General features: G+C 32.6%; 1 protein-coding gene across 2 annotated transcripts in view; it reads right to left on the bottom strand.

The window, feature by feature from the left end:
• LOC106116949 (Ig-like and fibronectin type-III domain-containing protein C25G4.10) overlaps window positions 1–9,897 on the bottom strand; it is a 63,872-nt gene extending 53,975 nt beyond the window's left edge. For both annotated transcript variants that reach the window (XM_013311008.1, XM_013311009.1), the window contains exon 1: window positions 9,228–9,897. The gene's annotated coding sequence lies outside the window, so the exon portion shown is untranslated. The remainder of the gene's footprint in view (window positions 1–9,227) is intronic.
• Window positions 9,898–15,544: the final 5,647 nt, after the last annotated feature.

Here is a 15,544-nt window from a genome sequence, read left to right as displayed (position 1 = left end):
ACAATTATCTCGACGCTAACAACTAACATTTGGTACTAAACTTACGTCACGTAAATATATCTTATTTAACTATTATTAAGCAATTTAAGTTTTGTATTTTCGTCCGACATTAGCATGACGTATTTACTGAACTGATTAACTGCACCTGCGCCAACAAGCGAGCGTTCAAACTAGAATTCCAGAATGTGGAATCTCGCCTATACAAATACCAGACATTACCCGACTACAATGCAAACACGTTTACAACCAGTAAAAGTCATTACATATATTACCTTTCCAATTAGACTGGATTATACGATAATATTTCGATATTAATTTACTAACACAATCGCTCGCTTGATTTACGCGCTTTGAAGATGACCTACAAGTATCATAAACATCACGTGTCAATATAATACTAAACGTTGCTTTCTGAGATCAAATTCTATGTAGAAATCATATCGTCATCTCTGTCATTATCATTGATAAAACAGAGAAAACAATATGTTTATATCAGGCATTTCAGTCTCCACGGACAGTAATTACATTGCTTTATTTGAATTTCATTACATTTTAAACAATATTTCAAATAAGTAAAATAATATTTCTTTGGACAATTCATAAAAACAAATATAAAAGAGAAAAAAAAATATCGCAAACAATAAAGCAATCTGTGGCCAAAATGTTGCCATAAATAGCTTTACTCTATCATGGATAATTTCTATCTGGAAATAATATTTGGTCGCATAATTAATTGAATTAATTATATCCGGTTGAGTATTTCCATTAACGTATTATAGATCAACGAACCGGCAACCAATTTGTCTACTGAAATGTGTATTTCACGAAGGTTGAATTCCAAAAAATCATAGAAAGTTTTATAATGTATTAACAATTATATAACCCGTCCAGTTTAATTAATTAATACTAAATTTTAAAGATATTTGCGAATTCCCGGAAGACAAGATGGCGACGCGGCTCTCCCGTCAAGTTTCGTCTCTGGAAAAAGGCGAAAAGAGGATTACTGTTGTTTGGCCATGCCAAATGGAGGTCTATGGTCTATGCCTACACCTCTGGGTTACAGCTATGAGTTGTATTAGTTTGTTTGTTCAGTTTGCTTGCGTTTGTTTAATATGCAAAGCTATAAATCACTCAACTTCAAATTTATAGATATATTCTTAAACATCATTACTAAAACATTGTAAATAATAACGGGTTATAAATCAAGCAGCACAAATAACATCGTCGTATAAAATTGCTTTGACATTGGCTATACAAAGTCGTTTAAACCGTGAATAGACTTTTTTCCCGCCCACAGATTAGTGTAGTATTAGTGACAATGGAAAATGCCCGGTGTCATCACTAATGATGCTAGTAATATCTGACCTTGAACAAGGTCATCGTTTTAAGTGCTGTTCATTTGACCAATGTTTTAAGGCAGGTTTCCATGGTGTGTAATTTGACTGTCGGAGCCAGACGACCACGTAACGATCACTAATTCAGCTTGAAGATTTGAAGCGACTTTGACAAAGACTGTTTCCATTGCTCGTCTTCCGTGACATAGCTTTTTAATGAAATCATTATTAAAAAGCAACAATCGAATGAAGCCAGTAATCAGACATAATAGGAGACATTATTTAATAGAATAAAAAAAACACAAAAGACAATCTAGACTCTGAGATTTTACAAAGGGCAGAGTGACCGCAGTGAAATTCCTTTAATCTATAAGTCACCGGTATAGAAATTAAATTAATTACGTAACATCAAAAACGCTCCCTTTAAAAATGGTGAAAAATGACATAATTAAGAAAGAGTGACGTTTGAAATGACGAATGATAGATGGATTTGTAAGACGTAAATCTATTGTGCTGACAATACATAGAGTTGTGTGTAAGGTAATGTATCTCAAAAAATAAATGTAACATGACAAGTATTTAGAATTTTGTTCAGTGCTTAGCGTAGCAGTCCCAACCTTTTTATAGCGAAAGGTGGCCAGCAAGCAGCCTCTTGCATTATTATTGCGATATTAGAGGAAGAGAACTTAAATTAAGCCTCCGGAACGCACACTCATCAGACGAAACGACGAATGATTACAACTCCCCGTCTACTGTTGCCTCATAGCTAGAAACACGCCTCAGAAAATCTTTTTCAAATTAGTTAAATTGAGCAAGTAATTAACAATATTTAAACGTAAACTGTTAAATAAAACGTCATTAAACACAACTAAAGAGTTAAACAACAGTATTAGTTGCAATTTGTCTACAGCACAATGCAACTTGCTTGTAAATTCAAGCATTTCAGCTCATCTTAATTGCTTAACGCAGCCTTGAATTAAAGCAAACATTTAGCATAAACTCGGCTGTAAATTGTGCTAAATTATTGTCTTAAATTATTATAAAAAATGTAAAATAAAAACTATTTAGTGCGCAGGATATATTTTTTTAAATAGCATTAAATTTTTTGTAATTTCCACAATTAACTTATGCAATACATAAATTTAATTATGAAGTTAACCTAATTTTAGTAGGTTAGTATGTTATGCTTACGCGATGGAGGAGAGGGGCAAAATAGGAGGTGAATAAAAATAAAGAAAGCGGATTCATTTATTCCGAATTTATCTTCATACTGATACAACGAGTAATTAAATTTTTGTAATGAAACAGACAGCTTATAGCATTAACCTATAAAACCTTTTCCTGAATGTGTACAATAATCAGATGGATTGACCTAAGAAACTCGTTTTAATTCCCTCCTATATAAAAGAAGATGTAAATCTGTTCAAACGTGAAATGTATCAACAAAGAGAATAGCTGTATATTCAAACGTCCGATGCTAGAATGGTGAATTTAAATCATGATATTGTATGCATAAGTAAACATTCAAATATATAAATGGACGAAAAATATTAAAATTTCAAATGCATTCTATAATGTATTCAAGTCTGGAAGCAAATAGAATTCAATCCTGGCGATAATTCAAAATCCTTTCCTATAACCATCACAATATTTGTCGACATTATACAAACATAATTATCGCGCGGCAAACGCGAAAAGCGCGGGAAAATGTTGAAGAGGGCGCTGCCAGTGGCGCTATGAGCGCGGGAAATGCGGCACATTTTGTATTTTCTAACAAATTGTCATGTTATAAATGCTTGCATAATTTAACCTTTACGCTTTAGTACTCTCTATATAAAAATATTTGAGATATTTCTTAAACAAAGTGTCTTTTGAATCGTTAACTTTAGGATAAACTAAACTAAAAAAAATAATTGAGGTTTCCTTACATATCTTTTCTTTTAATCAGTGAATTAAACCAATATAAATATAATAGAGAGAGTAAATATTGGATGTCAGAAATTATTGTCTCTGGACCAGGGGTTCCCAACATTGTCTTGGTCACGTACCACTTTTACATTATTTCTGTTAGCAACGACTACTACGTAAAAGTAAAAGGCATTACAATAGTTTTGTACTTTTATTATATTTTTAAGATGTAGATAATACTTTCTTGCAAATTTTTAGTGCTAGACCAATCGCTCTTGGATCGTAGAACGGCGACTCCACGTACCGCCCCTACCACCTACGCTATTATCACTTTATTTACCACTTAATTTAAAATCATTCGCGGACCACTGGTTGGGAACCACTGCGCTAGACGCAAGTAGGTAAAATAATATTAATGTAGTATAAATTTAAGAACAAAGGTCGAAGTTCACTTTCAGCCATACAATTCTGTATTTTCATCGGGCGTTATTAATTTTCTTGCATAAACTCTAACGCTTACGAAGCAAAATTGTAAATATAGTATACATAACTCACGAAACGATACTTATTCTAATGGAAAACCTTATGTTGAAGTTTCTCACTTATGTGAAATGGATTGCGACAAAATGGAACCTGTTTCATTACCAAAAAACTCTTGGTTTCGGAGAACAAAATCATTGTATAAAACAGATATGTATTAAACTGGCATTTTGGTCTCAGAAACCCATGATAAGTCCTATAAAATCGCATATGATGGTGGCTAAATGAACAATAATTTTAGATACATTGTTGTTTTGTCCCTATGATATTTCCAACAGATCTTTTTTTATTTAATTGTAGTGAACATTTCCGTAAATTTGCATTCAAATATTCTTGAACACAAAAGATACGATGTTAATATTTATTTCTTATTATTGTAAAAACCAAATGAGTCAGAACTGGTCCAAGGCCAGACTAGACTGGTTTAAAGTGGGTTTACATTGCCGGATTATCTGTACGAAACATAGATTGGCAACAATTTCATTCACTTAAAAAAACAATACATTTTTACTAGAGTAGCAGTAAAAACCCACGGTAAGACATTTCTTTAGTATATTTGGGTAAATTAAATAATTTATCCTCGTAAACCGTAAATCAATGTCGTAGTATTTAACTCTATTATAAATGCGAATGTTTGGATGTACAGATGTTTGTTTGAAGGTATCTCCATAACGGCTGTATAGATCTCGCTGAAATTTGCCATACATATAGACTAAGTCTAATTATGTTTTTTTCTAAATCCGCGCGGATGGAGTCACAGGCGACAGCTTGTAGCTAAATAAAAGGTAACATTACCAATGATGTCATTCCTCGAATTACGAATGCATACTTTGTTACCTTTGAGATCACGATATTGTAAATGACAGTTACAAAGCAACGACTTCCCTTTACCTAAGACAGTTCTTCGTACTTTAAAAGTGCTGGCTGCAATTAAAATAAATAAAAGGTTTTTTATAACCTCCGTAGTTTGTATTAAACATAAAAAGGAAAAAGCTATGAAAACTTTATTTAACAATGGTGTAGAATAATTCGTGTTCATAAATCACCAACAAGGAAATTTTCGCGTTAACCAAACAATGGATAAGTTAAATTTTATCTCAAATATTCCGGAGATAAATAGCTAACTGTTTCTATAATAAGTTTCGTTGTTAACTTAACATTACTGTGTACATAACTAAAGTTTAATTACTTCCTAATTATTTTTTAATGACTTTAAAATAAAGCTTAGATCATTATTAGGTGATTGACTTAAAGTGGGATCATTGGAATTTGTCAATCCCAAAAGATACCGAATAAAATATTTGCAAGATTGCGATTGTCAAAAGAGTAACAGACCTATATATATCTAACCCGGTGGGCAAAGACAAACTAAATTATCATAGCACACTAGCGCCCTCCTGTCAATGTCAAAAAGTATCACAATTCTATTCGTACTGTATCTGTCATGTTGTTTTTTTTTCTGATAACAAACTACGACAGAAGCAACTCTCTCATCGGGCCAGATATCCTTGTTGGACTATACTTAGGTTTATATTTGTATATATCTTGTAAGTCATATTGCTTCCCTAAAACGTGTTTTTATTCGTTTAATTTCAATTTAACTGAATACTTACTGACTCTATAATAAAAAGTATAGTACACGTTAACCGGCAGTTAACCTTCACGGTGCGCCAACAACGATAATGTTCATTATTTTAAATATTAATTCCTTCGAGTAATTACTGCTGTGATTATATAAAGAAGCTATACACGGTTACGTAATAAGCTCAATTTTAATAAGTTGCCAACACACCAGAGTGGTTACATATAATTTTAAGTGTTAAAATATATTAAAAACCTTAAAATAGTAACCAATATAATCAATATCGAACAGGATTGAATTAAAACATTCACATTTTCACTGAGTTACTTTTTTTTAAAAGAAAACTTATTTGCCTTTAATTTCCGCTATTTTACTGGGTTAGTTAGAAGACTAAATTGTAACACTAAAACATGCATAAAATGTCTTAAAAATAACGTCATTTTAAAATGAAATCTCATGATCTTCATTGTATAGTAACGATTTTCATTACGTTGTATAATTTCCGTGAAATAATCTCGAGAATTAACATAGCATCTCCGCAGTACAAGGGGGTATGAATTATTCAAAACAAATGCATAATGCACCAATGTGGCTACGAATTGCTTAAATAATACAATCATCTGAAAATGCAATGAACTTGTGTCCCGTTGGAACAACGCTTAGTAAATACGTTGAATTGTAAATACTCTACAATTTTCTGATAAGATTACTATCAAGTTAAAGGTATAAAAATTAGTGGACTTGAGGAAGAACAAACAGTGTTAGTGTAGTGTACTTAACCTAAATAATTTCATAGTAAATAGTACGAAAAGGAACATCGGCGCTTCATTAACAGACTTATAAAAGGAAGAGGTTTCTAATTAGTCTTTTTTTAGGTTACCGGCTGAAAATAGCAATGCGAACTAAAATTACACATTCCACCTTGTCTTTCTTGTTAGAATGTTCGTTACACTATAGTCAGTCCTCACCTTAACTCGAATCGAACTGTTTCAATGTCATATTTGAGTGTTCCGCACAACAAACAGCTCGGTGCCGATGAAAAAAGCCACGAGAATGGGTTTTTGTGGTCGACTGGTGAAGGCCCTCGCGTCTATCAAAAAACCAATGCTTTTTGCCAGAAGAATCTAGCAGCCACATTTTTATTTCATTCGCATACTTTGAAAAGTTTTTCAAATTCGGCTGTAATCTTCTATCTTATTTGTTGTCGACTTGTAAAAAACTGTTGTTCGCCGACTTCGGGATTGTTCGTGTATTGTTTACGTTATTTTTCTTACATTTTTTGTGTTTGAACACTTTATATCTGCTGTTCATGTTCCATGTTATACCTTGTTTTTACAATGAACCATCGGATACATCCTCTATAAGTCAGTGTTTTTCAAACGATATTTAATATTTCATCAAAATCTGTAAACTGTTTAAGTACTAACGAATTAATGTCTGACTCTTGAAGTCTTTCATAATGGTCTTACATATTGTCACTAAAACAAAGCGATGAAATTATCCAAACTGTTAAGAATATTCTGTTTTAAAAACTGTATTTGCAATTAATTTTAATTCATGCAAAAATATACGTAAAAAATGTGATTCGTGAAATACTTTGCATTCGTTCTCACAGCGGCGCTGCGCCGTAGTCGCGGGATTATTTTTTTTTTACTTTGTCTCTTGCGGTACAATATTTACATACTTGGCACTGATCATCCTTTATAAAGATACAGAATTAAAAAAAATATTATCATACCAACAACTACAATATGTAAAAGTATTTTTTTATTTTTAATTATTTTTAAAACAATTTAGTTCTTAATAAACTGCAGTAATCGAAGTGACCGTTGCCCTTTATTTTTATATTTAGTTTCAGATAGACATCTTTATTTTTAGTTGCGTTTCCTACTTTTAATCGACAGAGTACGCAGAAAAAGAGGATATTTATTCTTTCCCTCTTCTGCATAATTCACCTTCCCATACCTTCCTTATAAGAAACGGGTGCAAAGGTAAAAGATTTAAATTAGGCCTCCGGCTCACACACCACTCGAACTGCACGCGAAATTGCTTCCACTTGACGTCTGTCTTCTATGTGGTCGTTGTATTACACTGATCAAGCAGTTATGTTTGTGCAAAATATGTTATTGCGGGTTATACCACTGTTAAATGATATATCCAGCAGTTTATCTAACTCAACATTAGCTGGCAATTTAACACCATTTGACGACCAACAAAATGCGATTGAACAAAAGCGAAAAACAGAAAATTCATTGAAATTTTGTTGGCTTTCCGAATTGTTCGCTATTAACACGTAAAATATTATAATTATGACATTCAACCACACAGGTGGTCACAATTAACATGTTAAAAACGAACTTCTGCATTTCGACGACCCGAAATAATATGTTTAATGTTTACATACAAACAAAACAAGTTGTATCGTATTGTGCGAGTTGACGGGCTCAGTAAACAGAGGTGTTCCGGGCGCGCGGCGCTGGCACTGGCCGTCAACATCATTGTTGTACCGATGTTTATCTCTGACCCATCTTAAAATAAATGACGCAACACCAAATGTTCAACACCTCATTGAACTCTTACATCGATTTAAACTTTATTTCAGCTCTAGCTTTCGCCCGCGACTCCGTCTGCGCAGGGTTAAAAAAAACTCAATTAGTAGCCTATTTGTTCTTCCAGACTATGTTATTTTTCAGCGAGTTCCATGCAGTTGTTTTAGAGATATCTTCTACCAACTATCCCAACATTCTCACTTATAATATTAGTAATAATACGACTAACTGTTGCACTCGTTTTTATTAGTCGCTTAGTAAAAATGTAATATAAAACCTACGTTAAGATTCTGTTAATTTAACCATGCGTAAGTGTTGAATCTTTTAGAATTCCAAAAAGCTCTATTTTTAAGCAAACAATTTAAGTTAAGTATAATTTCTTGTCTAGTTTACACTAGTTTTTTGTGATCTTCGGTAGTTCCTAGTTGCTACCACTGTCCTGGTTTAGAAGTACACAAGTTTATACACGATTAATTGTCAGTTTTGTGAAGGAACTATGAAGCTGTTATATTCCTATCTAGGAATATCTATTGTAGGAGTTGTTTTACCTCTCTTAAGAATTATTAAATTAGTTAATTTAAATCATAAATAGCTATTGTGTTTTTTTTTTAAATAAAATTGATCAGCGTTTTAAAAATAATGATAATGAATTAAAGCCTTCATCATAATCTGCAATAACAAAACAAAATCAAAGCTCTGGTAGCGATAGATGTTTTCCTTAAATGCAAATAAATAAGACCCGACTACTAAACATGTTTATATTTTTATTAATTTAAATTTGAATATTCCGCCGACTCAAAAAAGCTCTATATGTGTACAGGCAACTTTATTAAAAACCTTTGTTCTACTTACTTCAAAGCTTTAATAAAGTTTCGTTAAAAATGTTTCATAAGTTCGAGTAAATTCATAGTTTTAAAATTTATTAGTTTTGGGCAATAATTTTATAAAATAACAAACGGTAATGTTGTATGTCGTGTCGATAAAAATTTCAAATAAAGGGGTTGTTAATATCAATAGAACGGGAAGTATCGAACATTACTAATTAAAACTCAGCTGACTGTATCAATTTCATAAAAAAAAAATACGGAAACAATACCATTCCAACTAATACATACTAAAAAAAAATTAAATTGTCGATGGAACAATGCAGTTCTCAGCCTTAAATAACGCGATCAGAAAGCATAACTGACAAATTTATTGGAACATTACCTTTGCTAATAAAAGAGTTTCCCTTTCCTTTTACTTAGGCCTGTACAATATCCAATAAGACAATAAATAGTAATAACATAATAAATACAATATAGTAATAAATACCTTTTTGGTCTGGCAGAATAAAAATCCTGGCACAGTGCACAGACGAAATTAAAAAAAAATTAATCACTCAATATTTGAATTTCGAATCCGAATCACACACGACGTGTTATTATAGAATCGGCCGTGGCGAAGTGCGGACGCGACGCGATCTGCGCCGTTGGAGCGACGCGGAGCGACTGAGCGAGGGAGGTAGCCCACCGACCGATATCCACTTTTACATCTGCGTGCAACTTGAAAACAATGAATCGTTTGTTTATACCTTGTTAATTGATACAAGGCTAGATCTGCCGATATGCTAACACCACCTGCTCACTAACTGTAAAGCCATAAGGTCAAAAGTCGCTCGAAAATCTTTTGACAGATTGTCTTCGTAGTTGTTGTGTATAACGTGAGATGACAATATGAATTGGGTTTGTTTGCGGACGTGGCGGTGCAGCCTCGGCGTTCGGCGCAAGGTCGCGAAGGTGTCAACGAGATGAGCAAGGTGTCTACCGATGTCAACTGCTGGCAGCGCCCCTGTCATTACATGATCTCTATTAGGTAATAATTATCACATACATTTGAACTGACATAACATTCTTTTATCAATCATAAAACTTGTCAAAGTCCATCGTACATAAGATGACTTTAGACTTATTTGATTTTCAGTATCCACAAATCAAGATATCGTAAATTAACAGCTTTTGAGCTTTTTGGCTGAAAAGCTCGACACCAACGTCAAATCTATTTCTGGCAACCCCTCTTTGTTACGGGCGTCAATGTATATTATTTACTAACTTTATTTTATATAATATAAAAAATAATAAATACAAACAGCTTTTTGAGTCATATCTTAAGAACGCTTGTTTTAAAATATTTCTGGATAAGTTTTTATTTTCATTTGTACATCTATGATTAAACGATTATTTATTTTCCTTTCGTGAATAGAACAGTTTATTAAATAAAATATATTACTTGTTGAGATGAATCATCCTGTATTTATTAATAATTAAAAATGTTAATAAAACATTACGTCTAAAATAAACTGTACTTGTTATGTGGTTTTCATAACAGATTTATTATAATTTGTAGATTTAATATTTTAATAAAAAAAAATTAAAGGATACAACCCTTAATTTTTTCTGTTTTATGGACAGTTTGAAAATAAAATTTTTAAAATATTTATATGTTTTTTTTTCTAAAAACTAATGTATTTTTTAGTCCTGGCAACTTTTACAATGTGTGTTTTTCACTAAGCTCTTTTACATTGATTTTTATTAATTTTTTTTTTGCTTAATACTTTGAAATGTCCCACTTTGTGTAATAAAAACAAGCTATAATCTGTACTCAATATGGGCAGACGGTCGACTATGTGGACTCCATCTTATAAGGTTTCGTCTAGGCCGACAATCAATATCCTTAGGAACCTAATAACTCTTGAGAGCCGACAAACTTATAAACCGGCTTAAACAACATTTTTTTTTCAAATAGATACTTACATTAATAACTACGTATAGTATGCGAATGTTTGGATGGATGAATGGATGTACGTTAGAACGTACGTTATCTCCAGAACGGCTGCATGGATCTCGCTGAAATTTGGCATAGATGTAGAGAATACTCTGGAAGAAAATATATGCTACCAATTAAGTTTTTTTCTCATTTCTGTCGCGAGCGACAGCTACTGTTAAATAAACCAAATACTTCTTATTATAGTAAGTTATATGTCCAATAATAAATATTAATTTAAAAGTAAACAATTTTGGACAACCCTATTTAAACCATCTCATTTATTTTGCTTACAAGGATTACGAAGTTGTCCCTCCAATTAGTCGACTATATTCCCCATTTCTTTCTTTAAGACTGCACTTCTTTGATGTATTCCCACATGCTTAAATATTAAAACTCAAGTTACACCGTAAGATTTGAATTAAAAAATATTATAAAGAGCCACAATTTTCCAGTTTGATACCCATTGAGCGTTGGTAGGTGCCAACCTTTGAGACGTAGACGCTGCAATTTAATTGCCTTTTTAAATAAATTAAATTAAGATTGCTCTCTCTCTCTCTCTCTCTCTCTCTCTCTCTGGTACGACAAGAGAAAATTTAAATTATTTATTAAACTTGATGGTACTCAAATATTACACCAAAGTGTTATATTTTTAAATACAAAGAATTGTTCTGCTTGTAATAAGTGAGCTTTGATAATTCAACGCCTTTAAAATATTAGATAAAACACGTTAAATTATAAAATCTTAAGCGAAAATGTTATTTTTTCTAATAACTTTTTTATAATACATTATCGACTAGCAGTCGCTCGCGACTCCGTCCGCACGGGATTTTAAAAAATCTCACTAAGTAACCTATGTGTTCTTCCAGACTATGCTCTACATCTATGCCGAATTTCAGTGAGATCCATGCAGCCTACATGGGGATAACTTCAAACAAACATCTATCCATCCATTCAAACACTCGCATTTATAATATAAGTAAGATGTAGATATTTAATTTCGACAATTAATTTTTTATATCAACCAAATTAGGAGTACAATACGACGTTTTCCTTAATTTCCTCAGAGAGCATTACAAAAGAAATGTTTTGGTTAATACTGATGGATGTTTTTCTTAATAACACTTTGTTATGTCTCGCGGTTTGATGTACAATATAATAGCCGCTATTTGGCTAACCTTGACCTTACAATTTTTTTTTTAAATTCTAAACAACGGAGCTGTGAAAGAATTTAATTCGCTTCCCATTTAGAATCGAATATACACACGTATGACAAGTTTTCGACTTAATTGCATTGTGAACTTCAATGAAATATCATTGGGTAGGAAATAAATGTCCTCGACTGTATGTTATTTTTCTTATTAGTTTTTGGTGTAATTTTAAAGCTGTCTGAAAATATTAGTACATACGTGACGTCACAAGGGAGCGTTTGTGATTTTATTTTTCAAAAGAGCTCCCTCTATAAACATAAGATCATAGCTATTTCATCAGTGAGAGCTATTCAATAGTTTTTTGGTTGCCAGATCTCTTTGACATAATTAATATTGTATTTCATGATACTAAATTGTTTGTTGTGTTCATATCATGTCGATCTTTGAAGTTAAGTATAAAAGAAAACGTTTCGGAAATTAAAATATTGTCTTTCGTGTTTCGCGATTTCTTTTATCCTTCACCTGCCCCGTTTCTCCCCCGTCTCTCCTCTCTCCACCTTTATCCATTAAAATTTAATTTACATGCCAATATATTTTTAACGTGTCACTGAGAGTCAAAGGTATCTTAACTATTCAGGCCAGCAATGAAAAAAAGTAATGTAAAAATTTAATTTATATTCGAAATAAATGAAACTATTTATTACGTTCCAGACATAAATATTGTCTGGCATTTTATTTATACTTAGTATTTAAATCTTAGTGTTTTTGTGTTAGATTCAATATTATTTTTGAGTATTATTTTTATATGAGTATAGAAAGGCTGTTTACAACATTGTTTCAGTGTAACCGAACTTCCAGCCAATCTAACTTTGCCAATTCGCAACAATTTTGTTCATTCGTTTCATATATTTCCATCGAAATTTGAATTTACCATTGATATAAAAATATACTTCGACATTTAAATACCGAAGGTAAAAAACTCGTCTACATTTTCTTGATGAATTTCTTCAATTAATTACACTTTAAATATTATCAAATTAAATACAAGACTTAAGTAACAAAATATCGTTTTATTTTTATGTTCGAAAATTTGTTTTATATAAAAATAGCTCCAGGATCTTAGCCTATACTTAACACGTTAATTGACATGAGGACGCACAGTTGATGATTAAATAAGTCAACAGAAGGGTAATCCGCACCCACAAAGGTCACTTAAGTGCTAAATAACCTTCTTCAGGGACATTTTATAAATATTGGTTTGATGTAAACGTCCAATAATTTGACAAAAATTATTAAAATCTTAAACCAAGATAAGAGATGTGTGCAATACGATCAAAAGTTTTTTTTTTATATCGACGATACAGTTTAATATCGATCGATTCTTTTGTTATGACTTTACTAATCAACTGCTCGAATTTCGTTTACATTAAGTTTCGTTGTCGTCGCGTGATCGTGCGGTATAAAGCGTGGTTCCGTACACCGTGACGATTAACGATTTCACTTTACGATAGATTCATTGCCACGCCACGTCGCCGTCGCGTCGGAAGGAAATGAGATCGAAAAGAACTCTTGCGTAATTGTATTTCCATGTATGTTACGGAATAAGTCCGTTCCGCTGGACAGGAACTTATTGGAGCGCTAAAATGTAACATTATTTAGTACGTTGAAAAAATTAACCAACAATGAATCAATAGACCATCTATACAAATTATAACAACTCAATTTCATTTCCTAAAAGATTTCTGCATACGATCTAGTTCAAATTAATATCATTAATAACTGGTTCTAGATAAAGACAACATCCTCATTATGACTTCTATTTTTAAACTTATAGCAAGAGTTGGTCCTATTTGCCTAACATTAAGTACATAGTCAATCTTTAAAGGAAAAGTAAAATTATGGACACAAAAGCCTCACAAATTTCGCAATGGAAAGAGTACTTTTCAATTTTTTTTGGATGCAGCTTGAACATCAACAATCGTGTTTCATTCGCATGTCCATTATATTTAAAATAAGACGAGTCGTGTCCTCATGTGAGTATTGGGCATTGCGGCTGAAGGCGGCGCGGCGGCGGCATCCGGAGCGGACGATTATCCAATCAGCGGCAACTTGCGACCACACAATATCAATTCATGACAAATGTTCTTAAATAAATAACTTGAAAAATTAAAATTAGAACTATAGGTATCGTGAATGTTTACTTTCTTAATGAGTATGCTCTTTATATTATTAACATAAACATGCCCTTAGTGTACACTAATACAACTTCTACGTCTAATCGTGTGTCCTCTGTCTCCAACCCGCTCGGCCTCCAGAGCGTCTAATTCTGTCAATAGGAAGTAGACGACTCAAGATTAGCCAAGTATGCGCCAAATGATTGTAACATCTTACTAATATTATAAATGCGAAAGTTTAGATGTATGGATGTTTGTTTGGAAGTTATCTCGGAAACTACTCAAGGGATCTCAATGAAATTTGGCATAGATGTAGAACATAGCTTGGAAGTACACATAGGCTACTAATTGCGTAGACGGAGTCTAGGGTGTCAGCTCGTATGATATAAAATAAAAAAAATTCTTGCATATTAATCTTACTAATATAAAACCGAATGTTTGAATAGATGGATGTTTTAGCATGAAGTTAAGTACGGCTGAAATCTGAATGAAATTAAGATAGATTACAGTCTGGAATAGTGCATAGACAACTAACTTACCGTTGGTTTTTGAGACAGAAATATCTGTATACAACATATTGTCATCCTTGTCATTATCTTTGATAAAAGAGAGATAACAATACGTTTTAAACTGGGATATTGGTCCCTGAAACCCACAGTTAGTCCTTTTATAATTCCACGTGTGCGACCTCGCGGGCGACAGCTTGTACCTGTGGTAGGTCAATATACAACATAAATAGGTCAACTTTTTCATGATATGTTTCCCATTTCGAAATCCTCTCTTTCATAAAAATACGGATGTACGAGTATTTTGAATAAAAGTTGTGCGCTGCAAATTCATACGTCGACAATATGATGTCCGTTTTATATTTTTGAAGCTTCATTCGTATTCCGAACAAAAAAATATTACGCCTTTGTCCGCGGAATATAACATCAGGAATACTTTATTAAATGGAATAGAATTAACTAACTTTCCAAAAATCTTCCTTTGAAGATATTTTACCTGTTTTTTAATAACACAAGAATTCCACTACCAAACGCGTTTTGTTAAATATCGATGTCTCTGTTCTCCCAAAGCAAACGAAAGGGATGACAATACAATCCAAGGGTCACGGCAGTAGAGTACGGTAACAACTTTCACTGTCATCCAGCAGTCATGTCGACGTCACCGCATTGTTATCGGGTTAGATATAACACGTAACATTACGCACGTCCCATCTGAACTAGAATTTAAATGTGACGCAACGCACGTGCTTAAATTATTACCGAATTTAATGATCATGTCAAAATTACGTATTCCAATTCAAGACGTATAGACGCGTAATGTTATTTGACCCGGTGGGCGTGAGTTAAACTAAATGGTGACAGCTCACTAGCGCCACCTGTAACTACGATACTATGTTACAAGATTTTTGTCTTTAAAAATAAAACAATGGGATATTTACTACTAATTATAAGAGTAAATACAGAAATTAGACAGCAATTATGAAAACAAAAAAAATCAG

Source organism: Papilio xuthus, unplaced genomic scaffold, assembly GCF_000836235.2.
Source record: "Papilio xuthus unplaced genomic scaffold, Pxut_1.1 DF827680.1, whole genome shotgun sequence".
NCBI classification, from domain to species: domain Eukaryota; kingdom Metazoa; phylum Arthropoda; class Insecta; order Lepidoptera; family Papilionidae; genus Papilio; species Papilio xuthus.
This window is presented reverse-complemented; position numbering and strand designations above follow the sequence as displayed.